This window comes from Orycteropus afer, unplaced genomic scaffold, assembly GCF_000298275.1.
Source record: "Orycteropus afer afer isolate SDZICR_OR568_19922 unplaced genomic scaffold, OryAfe1.0 scaffold00063, whole genome shotgun sequence".
Taxonomy (NCBI): Eukaryota; Metazoa; Chordata; class Mammalia; order Tubulidentata; family Orycteropodidae; genus Orycteropus; species Orycteropus afer.
The window spans coordinates 7,835,534-7,858,337 of NW_006921650.1; positions in this window are offsets into that span (position 1 = coordinate 7,835,534).

The window sequence follows — 22,804 nt, forward strand, 5'->3', positions numbered from 1 at the left end:
TGAAATAATTCCTAGCTCACTGCAGGTATTCTATTACTGAGAAAGCATTGTGGTTAGCAAAACGGGTGCAAGGAGGTTGTGTTTATTTGGTTAAGGGAATTGAATTGATGTTTGCATATGTAAAAAGAGGGCAGATTCTAAAAATATTATACACAGTTTAAAACTCACTTATAAAGTAGGCAAAATGGTAGTTTAAGAGATTAGGCTATTTGTAATCTACTATTCTCATTTCTGGTTCATTGAATATGTGAAAAATGTGAATAATCCTAATGAATTAAATTCTAAGAAATTTGAAGTGTTAATACTACACAATGTCTTCCAAAGACAATTCAATTAAATTAGAATTCTATAATAAAGCAATAGAGAAATTGTAACCTACATATTTAAAAAAAAAAAAAAAAGTATCCTAAATAACTAATGAGTTAAATAGGAATTCACAAAGGAAATTGGGATTATTTGGGGAAAAATAATAAGAAAATTACTAATAAAAATTTACAGATGCAACAAAAAAATTTCTCAGAGGGAAATTCATAAAAAAAATTTTTAGAATTTATTCATCAATGAATTAAGTAGTCAATACATAAAGTTAGACAAACAAACAAAAAAAGAGTAAACTGAAAAACAGAAAGGAGCAAACTAAAGATAAGAGCAGGTATTAGTGAAATAGGAAACACAAAGTAGTTGAGATGATTAAGGAAACCAATATCTATTTATTTGGAAAAAAGATCTCAAAAAAACTGATGACAAACAAACAATATTAGGATAAAGGAGATAAACCTACAACTAAGTAGAGATTTATAAAATCATAAAAGTAACACTCCAAACCAAAAACCAAACTCACTGCTGTTGAGTCGGATCCCACTCATACCGGCCCCTCCTTGGGTTTCTGAGGCAGTATCACTATAGAAGTAGATTGCTCCATCTTCCTTTCGAGGAGTGCTGGTGGGTTTGAACCATCAGCCTTCTGGTTAGCAGTCAAATGCCTTAGGCACTATGCTACTTATGAACTGCTTAATAGCAATAATTGTGAAATTTTAGATGAGATGGTTAATTTTTTGTAAAAACATGAAGAATCAAAATATATTAAAGAATAATTGTTGTGTGCCTTCCAGTCTATTACAACTCATAGCAGACCTATGGGACCAAGGAGAGGTACCCCAGAAGGTTTCCTAGGCTGTAATATCTTCAAAAGCAAATCACCAAGTCTTTTCTCCTGCAGAGCAGCTGGTGGGTTCTAACTTCCAGTCACAGATATTTTGGTTAGTAACTTAACCATTACACCACCAGTGCTCCTTAAAGAACAGTTGGAATATCTGAATAAACCAGTTAGCATTAAACGAATCAAAGATATAGTGAAACCCTATCCCCAAAGATTCCAAGCCTAAATGGTTTTATAAGTGGCTTTTACCTAATCTTTAAATAGTAAAGGATCCTTATCTTATGCAAATTGTTTTAAAAGAAAGAAAAAGAAAGCAAGCTACCCAATTCATTTTATACAGCTAGTATAACTTAATAGGAGCTCTGGTAGCATAGTGCCTAAGGCATTTGACTGCTAACCAGAAGGCTGGCAATTCAAACCCACCAGACACTCCCTGGAAGGAAGGTTGGACAATCTACTTCCGTAGTGATACCACCTCGGAAACCCAAGGAGGGGTCGGTATGAGTCAAATCTGACTCAATGGCAGTGAGTGTGTATGTAACTTAATAACAAAACTGGACAAGGATAACCTAAGTATCATTTATGAATATAAATGAGAAAATTCAAATTAATACTTTAGCATATAGAATTCATCAATTTATGCTATAAAAATTGATTATGACCAATAGGATTTAGCCCATGACTTCAACATCAGTTAGATAACAGAAAATCTGTTTAATCTGCTGCATTAATAGAATAAATAACAATGCAATAAATGTAGAATAAGCATACAATACAATAATATAAAGATTGAAACTCTAAAAGTCGATGACAAACATCATACATAATGATAAATTTTTAGAAAGATTTTCATTATAGTGGGAAAAAAAGATGACAATGTCCACTATCACCTCTGTTTTAAAATATTATATGTGTTATCATATAACCTCAGAAGGAAGGTTGGGCAATCTACTTCCGTAGTGATACTGCCTCGGAAACCTAAGGAGGGGTTGCTATGAGTCTGGGCTGACTCGGCGGCATACAACAACAACAACATCATAATAACAAAAACAGAAATGAGATAGAGAAATAGAAAAGAAAAAGCAAAGCTCAAATGATTTTCAGACGACATAATTGTCTACCTGGAGAGAGAGGTTGAGTTGTGATACAGTCCTAAGAAAGGGCTCAGCAAACCCCTCAAGGAGCTCTGGAGCTGGGATGGCCCTTCAGAGTTATCCTGAGCTGGGGCAAAAGGGCTGGGCCTTTATACCTCCACCTCACAGTCACTGAACGTGGCTTCACCTGGATGGATAAAAGTATAACATTGGTCAGGGCAATTTTCTTTAGCAGAACTCCCAGCAGGTGACACAGATCTCCTGATGGGAGATCTAGGATGTTCATTGTAGTATCCACTACAGTCCATTCCTTGCACCACACAGATCTACCTCTTTGATTAGCATCTTGGAGCAGCTCTTCCACACTTCCAGTAGACCTTTCTTTCTGTGGAATACTTTCAAAGAAAAGTTTATGGGATTAACTACAGCACTGAAGCTGGTCTCTGTGGTACCACAACTGATACCCATTATCTCTCTTCTGTTCTGCAATCGAGATTCCTTTCACCTCCCTTGGCCCTCTGCTGGTCTCAGTGACCAACCCAGCAGCTTGACCCAGATCCTCCTCATAAACAATCCCTTCATCCTGTTGTTGTTGTTGTTTGTGATAGTTGGAGCTGTGTGTCAACTTGGCTGAACCCCAGTTCTGTGTGGTTGTTCCCATGATGGGATTGGTTGACTGTGTTCTGAGTGGCCAATCTGTTGAAGGGGAGTTTCCTCAGGGGTATGGCCCGCTTCCAGTATATCCAGGGACATCCTGGGAAGAGAGACATTCTTCTGTGGATTGGGATTTTGTTGTACTGCCTACAACTGTCCGTGAGTGAGCAGTTCGCCGTTCAGCCTGGAGATCTTGGACTCCTCATTCATTGGAGTCAATAGCCAGTGTACTGCCTGCCAGCCTGGAGCTCCTTGGCCCCTGCAGTTGCAGGAGCCAGGAAAAGCCTCCAGCTTGACATTTGATCCAGGGACTTTGGACTTGCTGGCTTCTATACGTGTGTGAGCCATTTTCCTAAATCTCTCTCTCTCTCTCTCTCTCTCTCTGTGTGTGTGTATATATATATATAAATTTTTTTTTTTTTTCTTTTCTCTAGAGAATCCAGTCTAACACATTGTTGTCATGTGCTGTGGAGTCAGACCCGACTCATAGCAACGCTTCCTTGGGTTTCCGAGGCACTATCACTACGGAAGTAGCTTGCCCCATCTTCCTACCGAGGAGTGGCTGGTGGGTTTGAACCGCCAGCCTTCTGGTTAGCAGTCAAGTGCCTTAGGCACTACGCTACCAGAGCTCCTCCCTTCATCCTAGCACTCCCTAACTCCCTTCCTTCCCTGTTAATAGTTCTCTGTTTTCCTGAGGAACCTATACCCTGTCCCCTGGCTACCTACCTACCTTCTGGGGCTTGGGCATCCTTACTGGGGGCCTTGGTAAAATATTTATTTTCCCAAAATAAATAAAGTGCACAAATATTAAGGAAGAGTAGTCACTTTGTTCAGTTCCCTATCCCTCACTCCTGCCCCTTTATTCCTACTCCTGGTGGTATAGTGCTTAAGGCATTTGACTGCTAACGTAAAGCCTGGCAGTTCAAATCCACCAGCCACTCCTTGGAAGGAAGACTGGGTTATCTACTCCATAGGGATTCCTCCTCGGAAACCCAAGGGGGGTTGCTATGAGTCAGATCCGACTCAACAGCAGTGAGTTTTTGGTTTTTTGGCCATTAAATGATAAAGTAAATTTTTTTCGACACTGGAAGTCAACTAAGGGAAAACATACAAACAAACATGACACTCTGATTGAAGCAGATTGGGAGAAGTGATTTTAAATGGCTGCAGAACAGTGTGCCCACATGTGTCTGGTTGCTTATGAGGCAGTTTGCTTCCTTCTTCTGCAGAACTGGGCTTTCCTTAGTAAAATCCTCCCCCGGGCAGGTCGAGCCCCATTTCTGAGTGCTCTTTCACTAATGCAGGTATCTCTTTAATAGTTGTCCCCTCCTGTCTTTCTGACTGGATTCAATTGCTTTCATACTAGAAAAGAGCCTCTTCAAAACACCTGGGATTTTTTTTTTTCCCAACTGATTAGTGTATTTGAAGGAGTAGCATGAGCTCAGGCTCAAGCGCATGGCGCAGGGGTAAAGTTTAAGCAAACGTCTTACAGTTCAGTTTTCAGCATAAATTGAAGACAAACAAACCTAGTGATGGAAATTTATTTTGTGTCTGAGAAAGATAAATGTCATCTTTTCTAAGTTGTTCAGGAAATGCAGATCACAATACTCTTGACCAGAAAAACAGACATTTTCAACATGTGACCTCCTGGCATGGTCATTTACAAAGGTTAGATATTTGATACTTTGTCTAGAACATTTATTCTCTTACCATTGTGTTTTCTGCTTCCATTTCACCGCCAACCCTCCACCATGCCCACCGCAACCCACCACCATTCATGCTCCAATTCACAGATTATAATGTTTCTGTTGGGAGACACATGCATTCCACAAAACGATAGGAGTTAACTGTTGAAACTGAAATATCCAGATGCTTCTCATAATTCTTCCCTTCCCTTTTTAGTATCCTAGTTATTCTTTTTCATTTTATCTATCATCATACATTTTTGAAAGTCACCTTCTCCAGAGAAGAACTGAAAAATGAAACTTCAAGTAATATGTGCTCCAAACCAAAGTTAGAAATTATACATTTTCAAAAAACAAATATTTACTTAAGTAAGAAATTTACATTTTTCTCAATGATGTAGGATGAAAGATCACCAACTGACAGTAAAGATTAGGGAAGAGATATTGGAGGTTTCAAGAGATAGAAGAGACATCAGTCAGTGGATGGGAAAGTGAACGCACTAGAGAGGTATATCAAACTCACTACCATTGAGTCAGATCCAACTCATAGCGACCCTCCTTGGGTTTCTGAGGTGGTATCACTACAGAAGTAGATTGTCCAACCTTCCTCTGGAGGAGTGGCTGGTGGGTTTCAATTGCCAGACTTCTGTTTAGCAGTCAAATGCCTTAGACGGTAAGCCACCAAAGGTATAGTGTTATATACTGAATTGTGTCCCTCCAAAATATGTGTTGAATTCCTGGTCCTTGTACCTGTAGATGTGATCCTGTTTAGAAATAGAGTTTTCTTTTGTTATGTTAATGGAGCCATACTACTGTAGAGTGGATCCTAAACCTAATCACTCCTGAGTGATAAAAAGACACAGAGACACAGACAGGGAAGACAGCCACCATGTGAGGATTGTCTACAAGCCAAGGAATGCCAAGGAACCAAGGGAGCACCTGAGGCTACTGACAAGGAAGAAACAGACACAGCTGAGATTCTGATTTGGAGTTTAGTCCAGAACTGTGAAAAAATAAATTTCTGTTCTTTAAAGCCATCAACTTGTGGAATTTGTGTTATAGCCCTAGCTAGGTAGCAGCCCTAGTGACTAATATATATAGTGTGATTACTTAAGCACTAGGGGCTCACTTGAGCTTGTGCTTATGAATTTAAAGTGAGACCAATTAGCACAGCAATGTTCTTTTCCAGCCATATTACTGCCCAGGTGCAGGTACGAATTAGGCAGAGAGCTGGATTTAGCCAGTGTTGTGGTTTTGTCAAACAAACAGGATAAAGCAGTAGAAGGGAAAGGAAATCTTCACTTACAGAAAGCAAGGTTGTGTCATCTGCATATTGCAAGTTGTTAATGAGTCTTCCTTCAATCCTGATACTGAGTTCTTCATATAGTCAAGCTTCTTGGATTATTTGCTCAGCATACAGATTGAATAAATATGGTGAAAGGATACAACCCTGATGCACACCCTTCCTGATTATAAACCATGCAGTATCTCCTTGTTCTGTTCAAACAACTGCAGCTTGGTCTGTGTATCGGTTCTGCAAGAATACAATTAAGTGTTCTGGAATTCCCATTCTTATAAATGTTACCCATACTTTATTATGATTCACACAGTCAAAAGTCTTTGCATAGTCAATAAAAAACATGTAAACATGTTTCTAGTATTCTCTGCTTTCAGTTAAGATCCATCTGACATCAGTAATGATACATATACCTCAGTCCATATCCTCTTCTGTTTTGTTTCTGAATCTGTTTTGAATTTCTGGCAGTTCTCTGTCAATATACTGCTGCAACTGCTTTTGATCTATCTTCAGTTAAATTTTACTTATATGTGATATTAATGATATTATTCCATAATTTCCACATTCTGTTGGATCACCTTTCTTTGAAATGGGCACAAAGATGGATCTCTTCCAGTCAGTTGGCCAGGTAGCTGTCTTCCAAATTTTGGGGCACAGATGAATGAGCACTTCCAGCATTACACCTGTTTGTCGAAATATCTCAATTGCTATTCCATTAGTTTCTAGTGGCATGTTTTTTTGCCAATGCCTTCAGTGCAGCTTGGATTTTCTTCCTTCAGTTCCATCAGTTCCTGATCATATCTTGAAATGGTTGAACATCAACCAATTCTTTTTGGTACAGTGACTCTGTGTATTCCTTCCATCTTTTGATGCTTCCCGGGTTGTTCAATCAATGTTTTGCCCACAGAAATCTTCCATTTTGCAACTGGAGTACTGAATTTTTTCTTCAGTTCTTTCAGCTTTAGAAATCCGAAGTGTGTTTTTCCCTTTTGATTTTCTCACTTCAGGTCTTTGTATTATAATACTTGACTTTGTCTTCTGGAGCCATCCTTTGAAATCTTCTATTCATCCTCTTTAGCTTTATCACTTCTCTATTCACTTTACTCCTCTATGTTCAATAGCAAGTGTCCAAGTCTTTTCTGATTTCATTTTGGTCTTTACTTTCATGTCCTTTTACTAACTTTTTTCTTTCTTAGGTTATGTGAAATGTTAGAAAATTTTGTGGCTAGATTTTGAATTTTCTTTCATCTTCAGAGGATTTTTTTCATATATGATAGTTTTTCAGTCAATTACAACTCTAGGAAGTTGCCTTTTTGTCCCAAAGTTTTATAAATGAATGCTGAAAATTGAAATTATCCTCCCTTCTACATTAAAAAAAAAAAACACACCTCACTGCCATTGAGTTGGATCCAACTCGAAGCGACCCCTCCTTGGTTTCTAAGGTGGAATCACTACAGAAGTAGATTGCCAATCTCCCTTCCAAGGAGTGGACGGTGGATTTGAACCATCAGCCTTCTGTTCAGCAGTCAAATGCCTTAGGCACTACACCACCTGAAGAGATGGGAAAACACTAAGGAGCGAAGAAAGATAAGTCAGTCTGCTTTTGTAAAAATTTATAGCCTTAGAAACTCAATGGGGGTCACTATGAGTTGTAATTGACTTGATGTCAGTGAGATGGCAAAACAGTAGCTATGTTTCTAAATTGTAAGCACCTACGTATGGCATCAGGGAGCCAGAATGGTTATAACAGGTTACTTTCCCCACCATTAGGTGTTAAGTCAGGAGAACAAAATTTCTGCTATTGGTAGTCTTTGTCACTTCTTGAATATACTTCAAGAAGTATATTGTGTCTAGGTATGTATAAAGGGAATGCTAGTTAATTTTAAATTTGTAATTAAGTCTGGTTCTACACAAAAACAAACACATGTATACACACACACTTTTCTGCCCCCTGCCCCTTCCAGGAACAAATACACGTTTGTGTTTATGAACCTAGTGATTATCTTATGTTGTTTTTCTTTTACTGCTAGCTTTTCTCAAATAATTTTCTCCCTGACCTATTAAGACACACTGCATGGGGGATAAGAAAAAGACCTCCTCTTGACTCTCAGTCAAGTAGATTTCTACCAGTTCTTATCTCTAACACCCTCTGTAGCCTCATGTTGACAACAGAGGAATAGGTTAGGAAAGATATTATGAGAAAAGATTTAGGGCCAAATAATATGACATTTTGGAAAACGTTAATCTCATATTGACCCAGCCTGAGAAACAAATCCCATTTACCATTTTAAAGATTCGTTTTATTTACAATATGTAAGGCTAAAGAGGAAAACTTTCATTTTTACTTTAAAGGAATTTCTAATACAGTTGACAAGAGAAAACAAAAAAAGGAAGAACTTAAAAACTTACAAGCCTAATCTCTGCAGAAGAGCCTCCTCTGGGTTAATTTTGAGAGGGGGGAAAAAAAAAACATTTTCTAAAAGCTGAGAAAGATCACTCTTAAGCGTGAAATTTCTAAGGTTCTAGAATCACATTGCTACTTCCCTGGCTACTAAATCCTTCAAATTCTGTTCCCAAACCTAGCGCTTACAGCATGGCCAAGTACGAGGTTATTTATCAAGTGTTGCCCATATCTCATTTGCCATTGCCTCTATTTCTAATCACAAAGCCAAGGCAAGTGGAGGGAAAATCCTGTTTCTACACAAAGTTTTAATTTAACCTTCAATTTAAAAATAAAAGGTTTGAAGTGATTAGGGAACTTAACAGCTTTCTCTCATAATAATGACTTTCATTTCATTTTTATGGTACAATAGGAAATCTGAAGGAAAGAAAAAAGGCCTGAGAGGTAATCTAGAGCCTACTTTTGCAGACTAGAAAGGATATGACTTACCTAAGACCTTGAGGCTAAATGTTGTTAGTTGCCATCAACTCATCTCTGACTAATGGTGACCTTAAGTATAACAGTGCCGGAACATAAGCCCATTAGGTCAGAAAGCGCTCAAAAATGACTGGGGAAGAACTGACTCTTCCGAGTAGGGACGACCTTAATTAAATGGATGGAGTAAAAGCTTTAGGGACCTCCATTGGCTGATGTGGCACAATACAAAATGAGTAGAAACAGCTGCAAACATCCATTAGTAATTGGAACATGGAATGTACAAAATATAAATCTAGGAAAACTGGAAGTTGTCAAAAATGAAATGGAACATATAAAGATAGATATCCTAGGCATCTGTGAGCTAAAATGGACTGGTTTGGGCCATTTTGAATCAGACAACCACATGATCTACTATGTTGGGAATGACAAATTGAAGAGAAATGGCGTGTCATCCATCATCACAAAGAATGATTCAAGATCTATCCTGAAGTACAGTGCTGTCAGTGATAGGGTAATATCCATACAGCTACAAAGAAGACCACTTAATACTATTAAAGTCACACACAAACCACCAAAGCCAAAGATGAGGAAACTAAAGATTTTTACCAACTACTGGGTCTAAAATTAACCAAACATGTAATCAGGATGTACTGATTATTGCTGATATTTGGAATGCAAAAGTTGGAAACAAAGAAAAATCATCGGTAGGTAGAAATATGGCCTTGATGATAGAAATGACTCTGGAGATCACATGATAAGAATTTTGCAAGACCAATGACTTATTCATTGCAAATAACTTTTTAAAACAATATACACAAAACCTAAACCCAACCCACTGCCACAGAGTCAATTCTGACTCATAGCAATGCCCACTGGGTTTCCTAGGCTTTACAGATGTAGATTGCCCAGTCTTGTTTCTGTGGAGTGGCTGGTGGGTTTGAATCACCAACCTTCTGCTTAACATTCAGATGTCTTAGTTACTGTGCTACCAGAGCTCCTCAACAATATAAGTGGTAGCTATATACATGGACCTTGCCAGCTGGAGTACACAGGAATCAGATTGAGTACATCTGTGGAAAGAGGAGGGCCAGGAGCTGACTGTGGAACAGACAGTCAAGTGCTCATATGCAAGTTCACATTAAAGCTGAAGACAATTGAAACAAGTCCACAAGAGCTTGAATATGACATTGATTCTGTCCCACCTGAATTTAGAGACCATCTGAAGAATAGATTTGACACATTGAACACAAATGACTGAAAACCAAAGAAATTGTGGGATGACATCAAGAACATCATACATGAAGAAAGCTAAAGGTCTTTAAACAGACAGGAAAGGAAGAAAAGACCAAAATGGATGTCAGAAGAGACTCTGAAATTTGCCCTTGAATGGAGAGTAGCTAAAGCAAATGGAAGAAATTACAAGATAAAAGATCTAAGCAGAAGATTTCAAAAAGCAGCTCAAGAAGACAAAATAAAGTATTATAATGAAATGTGCAAAGACCTGGAGTTAGAAAAACCAAAAGGAAAGAACATACTCAGCATTTCTCAAGCTGAAAGACCTGAAGAAAAAATTCAAGCATCAAGGTGCAATATTGAAAGATTCTATGGGCAAATTATTGAATGATGCAGGAAACATCAAGAGAAGATGGAAGGAATACACAGAGTCACTGTATCAAAAATAATTGGTCAATGTTAATCTATTTTAGGAGGTGGTATATGATCAAGAACCAATGGTACTGAGGGAAGAAGTTGAAGCTGCACTGAAGAAATTGGTGAAAAACAAAGCTCCAGGAATTAACGGAATGCCCATTGAGATGTTTCAACAAATGGTTGCTGCTCTGGAGGCACTCACTCACCTATGCCAAAAGATTTGGAAGACAGCTACCTGGCCGACTGGAAGACATCCATATTTGTACCCATTCCAAAAAACGATGATCCCACAGAATGTAGAAATTATCAAACAATATCATTAATATCACATACAAGTAAGCTTGCTGAAGATAATTCCAAAGCACTTGCAGCAGTATATTGACAGAGAACTTCCAGAAATACAATTTGAATTCAGAAGAGGACATGGAAAGAGGGATGTCATTGCTGATGTCAGATGGCTGAAAGCAAAGAATACCAGAAAAATGTTTACTTGTGCTTTATTGACTACACAAAAGCATTTGATTGTGTGGATCATAACAAATTGTGGATAACATTGAGAAGAATGGGAATTCCAGAACACTTCACTGTGCTCATGAGGAACTTGTACATAGACCGGGAGGCTGTCATTCAAACAGAACAGGGAGATAGTGCATGTTTTAAAAGCAGGAAGGGTGTGCATCAGGGTTGTGTCCTTTCACCATATTATTCAATCTGTATGCTGAGCAAATAATCTGAAAAGCTGGACTATATGAAGAAAAACTCATCATCAGGATCAGAGGAAATCTCATTAATGACCTACAATATCCAGACAACACAACCTTGCTTGCTGAAAGTGAAGATAACTTGAAGCACTTACTGATTGTGGTAGTTAAATTTGTGTAGCAACTTGGCTGGGCCTGGTTGAGTGACTGGGCATCTGGATGTAGTATTCCCCATGATGAGACCGGTAATCAACTCCATGATGGAATCTTCTGTGAGCAGCTGAGTGGCTGCCTTACGGATGTGGTCTGCTTCCTATATATATGGAGAAGACTTGGAGAACGGTCTCTAGCTTATGGCATGCTTGGACCCTGCATGTAACCATGCTACATTTTTGTTCAGCAGTCTACCATGCTCTGACAACCTTGGGACTTTCAGTGGACTTGAATTAGTGGCCTGCCATGTGGTTTGGCAACATCAGGACTGTGCCTTTTTACTTGTCAACTTTGGACTTGTCAGCCTCAGCAGCCAGCAGCTGAGTGAAGAAAAGCCCCCAGCTTCAGTGGGCTGGGAGCAGGAGGTAGAGCTGCATGCACCCCAAGGTTGAGGGGCTTTCATCCAGCCCCTAGGACCTGGCACTTTGAACTCATACTTAACGCCTCCAAATTGTAAGAATAAACTCCTGTTTGTTAAGACCATCCCATTTGCGGTATATTCCTGTCAGAGTGGCACTAGGTAACTGAACACTGATGAAGATTAAAGACTACTGTCTGCAATATGGATTATACCTCAACATAAAGAAAACAAAGATCCTCACAAGTGCAGCATCATAATAAATGGAGAAGAGATTGAAGCTGTCAAAGATTTCATATTACTTGTTTCCACAGCAACACCAAAGGAAGCAGCAGTCAAGAATCAGATGACATATTGCACTGGGAAAATCTGCTGCAAAAGACCTCTTTAAAGTGCTGAAGAGCAAAGATGTCTCTTTGAAGACCAAGGTTCACCTAACCCAAGCCATGGTGTTTTCAATCGCCTCATATGCATATGAAAGCTGGACAATGAGTAAGGAAGACCTAAGAAGAGTTGATGCTTTTGAGTTGTGGTGTTGGCAAAGAATACTGAAAGTGCCATAGACTGCCAGAAGAATGAACAAATGTGTCCTGGAAGAAGTGCAGCTGGAATGCTCCTTGGAAGCGAGAATGCCCAGACTTCATCTCACCAATATGGGTCATGTTGTCAGAAGGGACCATTCCCTGGAGAGGGATATTATGCTTGGTAAAGTAGAAGGTCAGTGCCAAAGGGGAAAACCTTCGATGAGGTGGATTGACACAGTGGCTGCAGTAATGGGATCAGGTATAACACATATTATGAGACTGGGATAGGACCTTAGGCCAGTTCAAGAAAGACCTAAGCTGTGTGATCCAAAAATGGCAAGCACCTCTGGTCTACATGACTAAGATAAATGGATGGTTGATGATTAACATAATTTTGGCAAAACATAATTTTTCACTAAAATAGCCATATAATTATGCAAAGAAGTTGTCCATGTTAAAACTAAAATCAACAGATTACTAATATTTGTTGAGTGACTATTATGTGGTAGACATTATGCCTATTATTTTACCCACATTATCTCACTTAGTAGTCCCAACAATGCCATGGAGTAGTTACTTTTATTATGTTCCATTTCATAGATGTGGAAACTGAGGCTTGAAAAAAATTGTTAAGCTTGCCAAACTATCAAGCTAGTAAATAGCAGAATTGAGATTGGAACCCTGGCAATTTCAACCAATCCATCCACCAGATAGCATGGAACAGTTATTATCAAATTAGAAAAGTATGCCTTTGTATGAATTTCAACTCTTAGTTAAATGGTCTGTGTATTTAACTGATGGCTCATACTGTGATCAGTACCTTATATGGTTTGGAAATGTTGCTTGTCAAGCATAGAAAAGTAAAATATTATATTTGTGCTTGCTCTTCTGTTCCCAAAGCTAATTAATGTTTTAAATCTCACTAATATGTTAAGATAGTAATAATGAAAGAATTACATAAGCAAACCTCTTGGTTAAGAATCTACACAAGCATAGCCTACTGATTCCCAAATGATAGGAGAAATTAGTGGGTTGATGGACTTTAACCATTGCATGAGATCAACCCAACATGCCACTGTAAATCATTGTTGAGCTCATTATTCATTACAGACTATGCTACTCATTATCATGCCACATGTAAAATCTCGACAAGATTTGCCCAAAATCCACACTGACTCTTACAGCTCACACAGCATTTCTCTGGTGTGTCTGCCTGCTGCAGGTGTTTCTCTATCACAATGAATAATTATATCAAAAGCAAGAAATAGTCTAAAGCTGACAACAACACACATCTGAAATCTGTGTTTTCTACCTTGGGAAATTAAAATCCACAAGTGTAGGGGCGTCAATGCCCATGCCTTGTGGCCATTCCAGGTTTATTAAAAAAAGAGAGAGAGAGAGATCTAGTCTTTACAAGCCTGTAGACTGTAGTAATACAGGAAATTAAATTGTTTTTATAGACTGGACACAAGCATGCCAGCATGCTTTCTTAGCTCTCTGAATCTCCCAACAAAAATAAAAACACCAGTATTCAAAAGAGTGAGCAAGAAATGCCAAGTGTTTTGACAGCTCTAGAATACTTTGAGGTATTTTTAGCATCTTTCAGAGTCGTATTAGCTTAACCTGTAATAGAATATAAATGAGTCCATATGGCACAGATGTAATTATGTTCCATGTGAGAAATCCCTGTGGTAGGTTGGGGAGGGGGTGGGGGGAGAAGAATACACCAGCCCCACCTTCCTTCCCACCCTCTCCCCTTCACCACATGTGCCTTCTGCAGGGCATGATTTACACATCATTTGCACCGAGAAGAATATGAAGAAACACAATGCTAACAGCACAGCTCTGAAAAGGGCAAGCCAAAGATTGGGGATCCCTAGGGGTGCTGCTCTCTGTGACTGACATCCAGTTTGGAGCTGAGGCAGCTTCCCCTCGGGAGCACATTTGATGAAGCGATCTTTGATTATGTGGGCACAGCAATCATAAGGCGTCATTATTATTACTACAAGAGAATGGGCAACACATCTCCAGGGAAAGCCTCTGTCACAGACACTTTGCTGGCACATGCTGGAAGCGAATGTTCTCCCAAGGATCATTTTCATTCCAACCTGATATTTAGCTGAAGCTTCTTTGACTACCAGTCACGAAACATTAAATATAGATTAGAGCCAGAGAGATGTTGAAATTCACCGGAGGTGCACGCCGGTGTCCTTGAGAGACAACCCCGAATGCTGTCCAGATGTTGCAGCAAGTGAAGCAGGAGGGTCCTGAACAGCAAGGAGGCCACAGCAGAGGAGAGAGGGGATGCTTAGCATTCCACAGGCCTTCTGTCGGGTTTATTTGTACTACATTAATTTAGCAGCGAATCCTAACAGGCTGTTAGTGGTAGATGTTGCAACGTGTTCACCACCCTGAAAGAATGAAGAAATGCTTTTGTGCCAGGAAAGGGTGTCATTCAAACCATCTAATTGATTTTCTACAGTTTCAAACTGTGAGAAGACTAAAGTTTAGCAAAAGAAACACATGTTAGCAGTTTTGTCTGTTTCTCAATGAAACCAAAAAAGAAAAACAGAGAGAGAGAGAGAGAGAAAAAAACCCCAAAACTAGTAGATGGTTAACTTGCTTTGAACATCTCACTAGATATTAACAGACACTTGCAGTGGAATTTTGAATCAATTGACCTGCTGTGGAACAGTTTGCAGAAGGGCAGCTGTGCTGTGCAAAGCAAAATTCATTCCCTAGTGTCTGATGAGAACACTTCTTCCATTTCCTCAATGAATTGCAAGTGCTGCATTTTCATGAAAGGCTCTCCCCATGCCCTGCACCCCTCTAACCTCACCGACTTTCAGTAGAAGACGATCAGAGGGAGGCTCTTCTGGTCTAAGTTAGAAGCATGTAGCTTGCTTTACACAGGGAAGACACTTGCTCACTAGTGGTCCCAGTAAACCAGAGATATTACACCAGTTGCCTTAGAGGAAGCTGACCAGCTGTTCTTCGTGTTCACAGGAAACGAGGCTGAAGATGCTGAGGAGAGGAACAGCAGGCAGGATAAGAAGTGAGAACTGAGAAAGAATTCCTTGCTGGTGAGGGCTGACAAATGCTGGCTTGGATGAACAAAGGATTTTTCACTCCCACAGACCTTTAGAAACAGGAGATACTGGTTACTTCCTCAGGTCTCTCTGGAAGCAAAGAGCTGGATTAGATGACATGTTGACCCTTTTCTCCAGCTTTAAGATTTTACTTTTCTATCAAACTAACTCACGGAATTGCTGAATCTCTCCCTCACCAAAAAGGGGAAAAACTAAAAGCTTTGTCTAAAGTTGAAACAGTCACTGGGGGTCTCTCATCATTGTGCTTCAGGGCCTAAGGTGATCATTAATAGTCAGCAAGGCAAGTGCCCCGAGGCATGAGAGAGCAGGGAGATAGCTGACTCAACTCTTACCTTTTAAGCATTCCTCCCCTAGCTCGCCTTAAAGGCCCCTTCTGCAATGCCAATTTTTGTGTTTATACTGATGGTAGAAGTAGATTTGTATGGAATAACCTTGAAGATATGTTGAACAAATGCAATTCATCCAAAAGAGGGAAAAAGCCAATTCCCAGCAATTTTCATCAATATATGCCTCACTTATATAAGAACCTTGGTAACTGGGTAGAGCACCACCCCAGCTGTCAGTTTGTCATACTGTGATGGCTTGCGTGTTATTATGATACTGGAACCTATGCTACCAAGAAGCTCTGGTGGCATGGTGCCTAAGCATTTGACTGATAATCAGAAGGTTGGTGGTTCAAACCCACCAGCCACTCCATGGAAGGTATTTCAAATACTAACAGGGGCAACCATAATGGACAGGTTTCAGTGGAGCTTCCAAACTAAAACAGATTAGAAAGGAATACCTGGCAATCTACTTTGGAAAATTAGCCAGTGAAAACCCCTTGGATCACAGAATAATGTCCAAGACTTTGACTGGCTTACTTTGGAAGACTCAATTGTTGGAGAAGGACAATCATACTTCATCAATGGATAACCATTCTATAATAGGTCTATAATAGGCAAATAGGTGGATAAAATGAGAAACATTTCACTTAGGAGGATAAAAAAGATTTTGTTAGATAAATGAGGTTGGGGTAGAGGAGTAAGGAGGCATTCCTGCAGTAGAATGGTACATGCAAAAAGCACAGAGTCAGGGAATTACATGGTAAGTTCTCAGGGAATACAAATAATTTGTTATGACTGGGGATAGTGCCACCACTCATCTATCAGTTTGTCACACTATGGTGGTTGCATGTTGCTGTGAGGCTGGAGGCTATGCCACAGGTATTTCAAATACCAGCAAGGTCAAACATGGCAGACAGGTTTCAGTGGAGCTTCCAGACTAGGACAGACTCAGGAGAAGGAAGGAGCCATCCACTTCTCAAAGAACTGTCCAGTGAAAACCTTATGAATATCAATATATCACTGGAAAACTTTATGAATAGCCCTGAAATATTGTCTGATATGGTGCCAGAAGATGAGCCCCTCAGGTTCGAAGAAACTCAAAATACAACTAAGGAACAGCTGCCTCCTCAAAGTAGAACCGAAACAAAAAACCAAATTCACTCCCTTCAAGTCTGATCCGACTCATAGTGACCCCTCCTTGGGTTTCTGAGGCAGTATCACTATGGAAATAGATTGCCTGATCTTTCTTCTGAGGAGTGGCTTGTGGGTTTGAACTGCCAGCCTTCTGGTTAGCAGGCAAATGCCTTAGGTACTACGTCACCAGAGCTCCCAAAGTAGAGTCAATCTTAATGATAGGAATGGAATAAAGCTTCTGGGACCTCTATTTGCTGATGAGGCATGACTCAAAATGGGATGAAACAGCTGCAAACATCCATTAATAATCAGAAAATGGAATGTATGAGGTACAAATCTAGGGAAATTGGAAGTTCTCAAAAATGAAATGAAATGAATAGAGATCAATATCCTAGAGCTGAAATGGACTGGCTTTGGCCATTTTTTAATCAGACAGCCATATGATCTACTATGCTGGGAATGATAAGTTGAAGAGAAATGGCGTGCCATTCATTGTCACAAAGAATGTTTCAAGATCTATCCTGAAGTACAATGCTGTCAGTGACAGGATAATATCCATACACCTACAAGGAAGGCCAATTAATACTACTATTATTCAAATTTATGCACCAACCACTAAAGTCAAAGATGAGGAATTTGAAGATTTTTACCAACTACTGCAGACCAAATTGACCAAACATTCAATCAAGATGTATGGATTATTACTGATGATTGGAATGAGAAAATTGGAAACAAAGAAGAATCACTAGTAGTTGGAAAATGTGGCCTTGGTGATAGAAATAATGCTGGAGATCACATGACAGAATTTTGCAAGACCAGTGATTTATTCATTGCAAATACCTTTTTTCAACAACATAAAGGGCATCTATACATGTAGACCTCGCCAGATGGAGTACACAGGAATCAGATTGATGACATCTATGGAAAGAGGAGATAGAGCAGCTCAATATCTTCAGCCAAAATAAGGCCAGGGGCTAACTGTGGAACAGACTATCAACTGCTCATATGTAAGTTCAAGGTGAAGTTGAAGACAATTAAAACAAGTCCATGAGAGCCAGAATATGACCTTGATTATATTCCACCTGAATTAAGAAACCATCTGGAGAATAGATTTGACACATTGAACACCAGTGACTGGAAACCAGAGGAATTGTGGGATGACATTAACAGCATCATCCACAAAGAAAGCAAAAGGTCATTAAAAAGACAGGAAAGGAAGAAAAGACCAAAATGAATGTCAGAAGAGACTCTGAAATTTGCCCTTGAACAGAGAGTAGTTAAAGTAAATGGAAGAAATGAAAAGATAAAAGAGCTGAACAGAGATTTCAAAGAGCAGCTCAAGCAGACAAAGGTTTTATTATAATGAAATGTGCAAAGACCTGGAGTTAGAAAACCAAAAGAGAAGAATATGTTCACCATTTCTCAAAATGAAAGAACTGAAGAAAAAATTCAAGCCTTGAATTGCAATATTGAAAGATTCTATGGGCAAAAATTGAATGATGCAGGAAATATCAAAAGAAGATGGAAAGAACACAGATTCACTGTACCAAAAAGAATTGCTTGATGTTCATCTATTTCAGGAGGTGGTATATGATCAAGAACCAATGGTATTGAAGGAAGAAATCCAAGCTGCATGGAAGGAATTTGTGAAAAACAAGGCTCCAGGATTGACGGACTACCCATTGAGATGTTTCAACAAACAGATGTCGTACTGGAGGCACTTACTCACCTATGCCAAGAAATCTGGAAGATAGCTACCTGGCCAACTGACTGGAAGATATCCATATTTGTACCCATTCCAAACAAAGGTAATCCCACAGAATGTGAAAATTATCAACCAGTGTTCTGGTTACCTAGTGCCACTCTGATGAGAAACAGACCACAAACGGGATGGCCTTAACAAACAGGAGTTTATTCTTACAATTTGGAGGCTTTAAGTCCAAGTTCAAAGTGCCAGGTCCTAGGGGCTGGATGAAAGCCCCTCAACCTTGGGGTCCAGCTCTGCCTCCTGCTCCCAGCCCACTGAAGCTAGAGGCATTTCTTCACTCAGACAGCTGCTGGCTGCTGAGGCTGAGAAACTCCAAGGTTGACAAGTAAAAAGGCACAATCCCGATGTTACCAAACCACACAGCAGGCCATTAACTTAAGTCCATTGTAAGTCCCAAGGTCAGCAGGGCATAGCAGGCTGCTGAGCAATGACACAGCTACATGCAGGGTCCAAGTATGCCAGAGAATAAAGAACTTTCTCAAAGCTTCTGCTTATAATAATTCGAGAAACTGGACTATATGAAGAAGATCATGGCATCGGGACTGGAGGAAGACTCATTAACAACCTGCGATACACAGATGACACAACTTTGCTTGCTGAAAGTGAAGATGACTTGAAGCGCCTACTGATGAAGATTAATGACTACAGTTTGCAGTATGAATTACACCTTAACATAAAAAAAAAAAGTCCTCACAACTGGACCAATAAGCAGCATTACGATAAATGGAGAAAAGATTGAAGTTGGCAAAGATTTCATATTGGTTCCACAATCAACACCAATGGAAGTAGCAGTCAAGAAATCAGATGTCATATTGCACTGGGCAAATCTGCTGCAAAAGACCTCTTTAAAGTGCTGAAGAGCAAGTGCGCCTAACCCAAGCCATGGTATTTTTAATTGCCTCATATGCATATGAAAGCTGAACAATGTTTAAATTCATAATAAAGAAGATCTAAGAAGAACTGATGCTTTTTGACTTGTGGTATTGGAGAAGAATACTGAAAATACCATGGCCAGAAGAATGAACAAATTTGTCTGGAAGAAATGTAGCTAGAATGCTCCTTGGAAATGAGAATGGCCAGACTTCATCTTACCTACTTCGGTCATGTTGTTAGAAGGGACCATTCCTTGGAGAATGATATCATGCTTGGTAAAGTGGAGGGCCAGTGAAAAAGGAGAAGGTCCTCAATGCGATGGACTGACACAGTGGCTGCAACAATGCAGTCAGGTATAACAAGCATTGTGAGGCTGGCACAGGACCGGGCAGTGTTTCATTTTGTTGTACATAGAGTCACTATGAGATAGAGCCAACTCAATAGCACAATGACAACAACAACAAAAAAATAAACTGTGAGAAGATAAATTTCTGTTAAAGACATCCACTTGTGCTATTTCTGTGTTAGGAGCACTAGATAGCTAAGACAAGTTATCAATAGGGTTTTTTTTTTTCCCCCAATAAGATTTTTAAAAAACCAAAAACCTACTGCCATTAAGTTGTTTCCTACTCATAGCAACCCTATGGGACAGAGTAAAACTGCCCCATAGGGTTTCCAAGCCTGTAAATCTTTCTTTCTTTTTTCTTTTTTTTAAATTGTGATTTGAGTGCAATTTTTCAAAGCGGATTATTTTACCCCCAACAGTTCAGATACATTTTGTTTCCCAATATTGATTACAATCCCCACAATGCAATAGCTGGCTCCCACTTCCTCCCTGTTGTTAACCCTTCTTTGTGTCCTTCTTACCTATGCATTCCGGCCTGCCTAGCTTTCCACCTGTGCAAATGCTGCCCTTCTGATCTCCCACAGTTGATTGTTCTAAGAAGTGCACCTCCCTGGTGTAGTTGTTCAGCTCCTAGACCTGTCTATTGTTTGGCTGAGACTTGAGCCATGGGAGCAAATCCAATTCCATTCCTGAAGGGTGATTTGGGGCCATAGTCTCAGGGGTTTCACCAATCTCTATCCAACCAGTAATCCTGGTGTTTTCTATGATTTTGAATTTTGGTCCACTTTTTTTCTCCCACTCTATCCAGGATCTCGAATTTTGATCCCTTTCTGAGTGATTGGCATTGGTAGCTGGGCACCAGTAAGGGTTCTTTTTTTTTGTTTTTTAGTTTGTTTTATTTTTTAACAAAACAAAAATCAAACTCACTGCCATCGAGTCAGATCCAACTCATAGCGACCCATCCTTGGGATTCCAAGGTGGTATCACTACAGAAGTAGATTGCCCAACCTTCTTTCTGAGGAGTGGCTGGTGGGTTTGAACCAGTAGCCTTCTGGTTAGCAGTCAAATGCCTGAGGCACTACACCACCAGAGCTCCCTATATATATATATATATATATTTTTTTTTTTTTTTTGAATAGGCAAAGTTATTCTAAAGTTCATGATGATGGCGCCAGATGGATGTGGGTGGTGACATTCAACAATAGCCTGGAGTTTTTGTAAGGTTTAAAAAATAATGAAAGAGGATCAGTCTTATTTGCCATAATATTGCAATAAGTGAAACACTTGCTGTTGATAGGTGCCATCAAGATGGTTCTAATTCATAGTAGTCCTGTGTACAACGGAACAAAACACTGCCCGGTCCCGTGCCACCTGCACAATTGTTGCTATGCTTGAGCCCACTGTTGCAGCCACTGTGTCAGTCCATGTCATTGAGGATCTTTTTTGCTGACCCTCTGCTTCTCCAAGAATGATGCCCTTCTCGAGGAACTGGTCCCTCCTGATAACATGTCCAAAGTACATGAAACAAAGTCTCACCATCATTGCTTCTAAGGAGCTTCCAGCTGTACTTCTTTCAAGATAGATTTGTTCGTTCTTCCAGCAGTCCATGCTATATGCAATATTGTTTGCCAACACCATAATTCAAAGGTATCCATTCTTCTTCAGTCTTCCTTATTCACTGTCCAGCTTTCCAATGCATACGAAGTTACTGAAAAGACCCTGGCTTGGATCAGGTACACCTTAGTCCTCAAAGTAACATTTTACTTTTCAATATTGTAAAGAGATATTTTGAAGCAGATTTTCCAAATGCAATATGTCATTTGATTTCTTGACTGCTGATTCCATGGACATTGATTTTGGATCCAAATAAAAGGAAATCCTTTACAGCATCAATATTTTCTGTTTATCATGATGTTGCTTATTGGTCCAGTTTATTCTATGTTGCTTTTTGTTTCAGTATAGTGTAATCCATACTGAAGACAGTAGTCTTTGATCTTCATCAATAAGTGCTTCAAGTTCTCTTCACTTTCAGCAAGCAAGGTTGTGTCATCTGTATATTGTTAATGAATCTTCCTCCAATCCTGATCCACACTCTTCATCATATAGTCCAACTTCTCAGATTATTTACTCAGCACACAGATTGAGTTAAGTATAGTGAAAGGATACAGACCTGACACACACCTTTGCTGTTTTTAAACCATGCAGTATCCCCTTATTCCATTCAAACAACTGCCTCTTGGTCTATGTACAGGTTCCATATGAACACAATTAAGTATTCTGGAAATCCCAATCTTCACAATGTTATCCATAATTTATTATGATCCACACAATCGGATGCCTTTGCAGAGTCAATAACACACAGGTAAACATCTTTCTGGTATTCTATGCTTTCAGTCAAGATCCATCTGAGGTCAGCAATCATCTCTTTCATTCCACATCATATTCTGAATCTGTCTTGAATTTCTGGCAGTTCCCTTTCTATGTACTGCTACAACTGCTTTTGAGTTATTTTTAGCTAAATTTTACTTCTCTATGATATTAATTGGGAGCTCTGGTAGCGTAGTGCCTAAAGCACTTGACTGCTAAGCAGAAGGCTGGTGGTTCAAACCCACCAGCCACTCCTCAGAAAGAAGATTGGGCAATCTACTTCCATAGTGATACTGCCTCAGAAACCCAAGGAAGGGTCACTATGAGTTGTGGCCAACTCGACGGCACATAACAATGACAACAATTATATTAATTATGTTCTTTGCTAATTTCCCCATTCTTTTGGAACACCTCTCTTTGGAATGGGCACAAATATGAATATCTTCAAATTGGTTGGCCAAGTACCTGTCTTCCAAATTTCTTGGCATAGACTAGTGATTACTGCCAGCTTTGCATCCATTTGTTGAAACATCTCAATAGGTATTCTGTCAATTCCTGTTGTTGTTGTTGTTAAGTGCCGTCGAGTTGTTTCCGACTCATAGCGACCCCATGCACAGCAGAACGAAACACTGCCCGATCCTGCGCCAGCCCCACAATCCCTGCTATA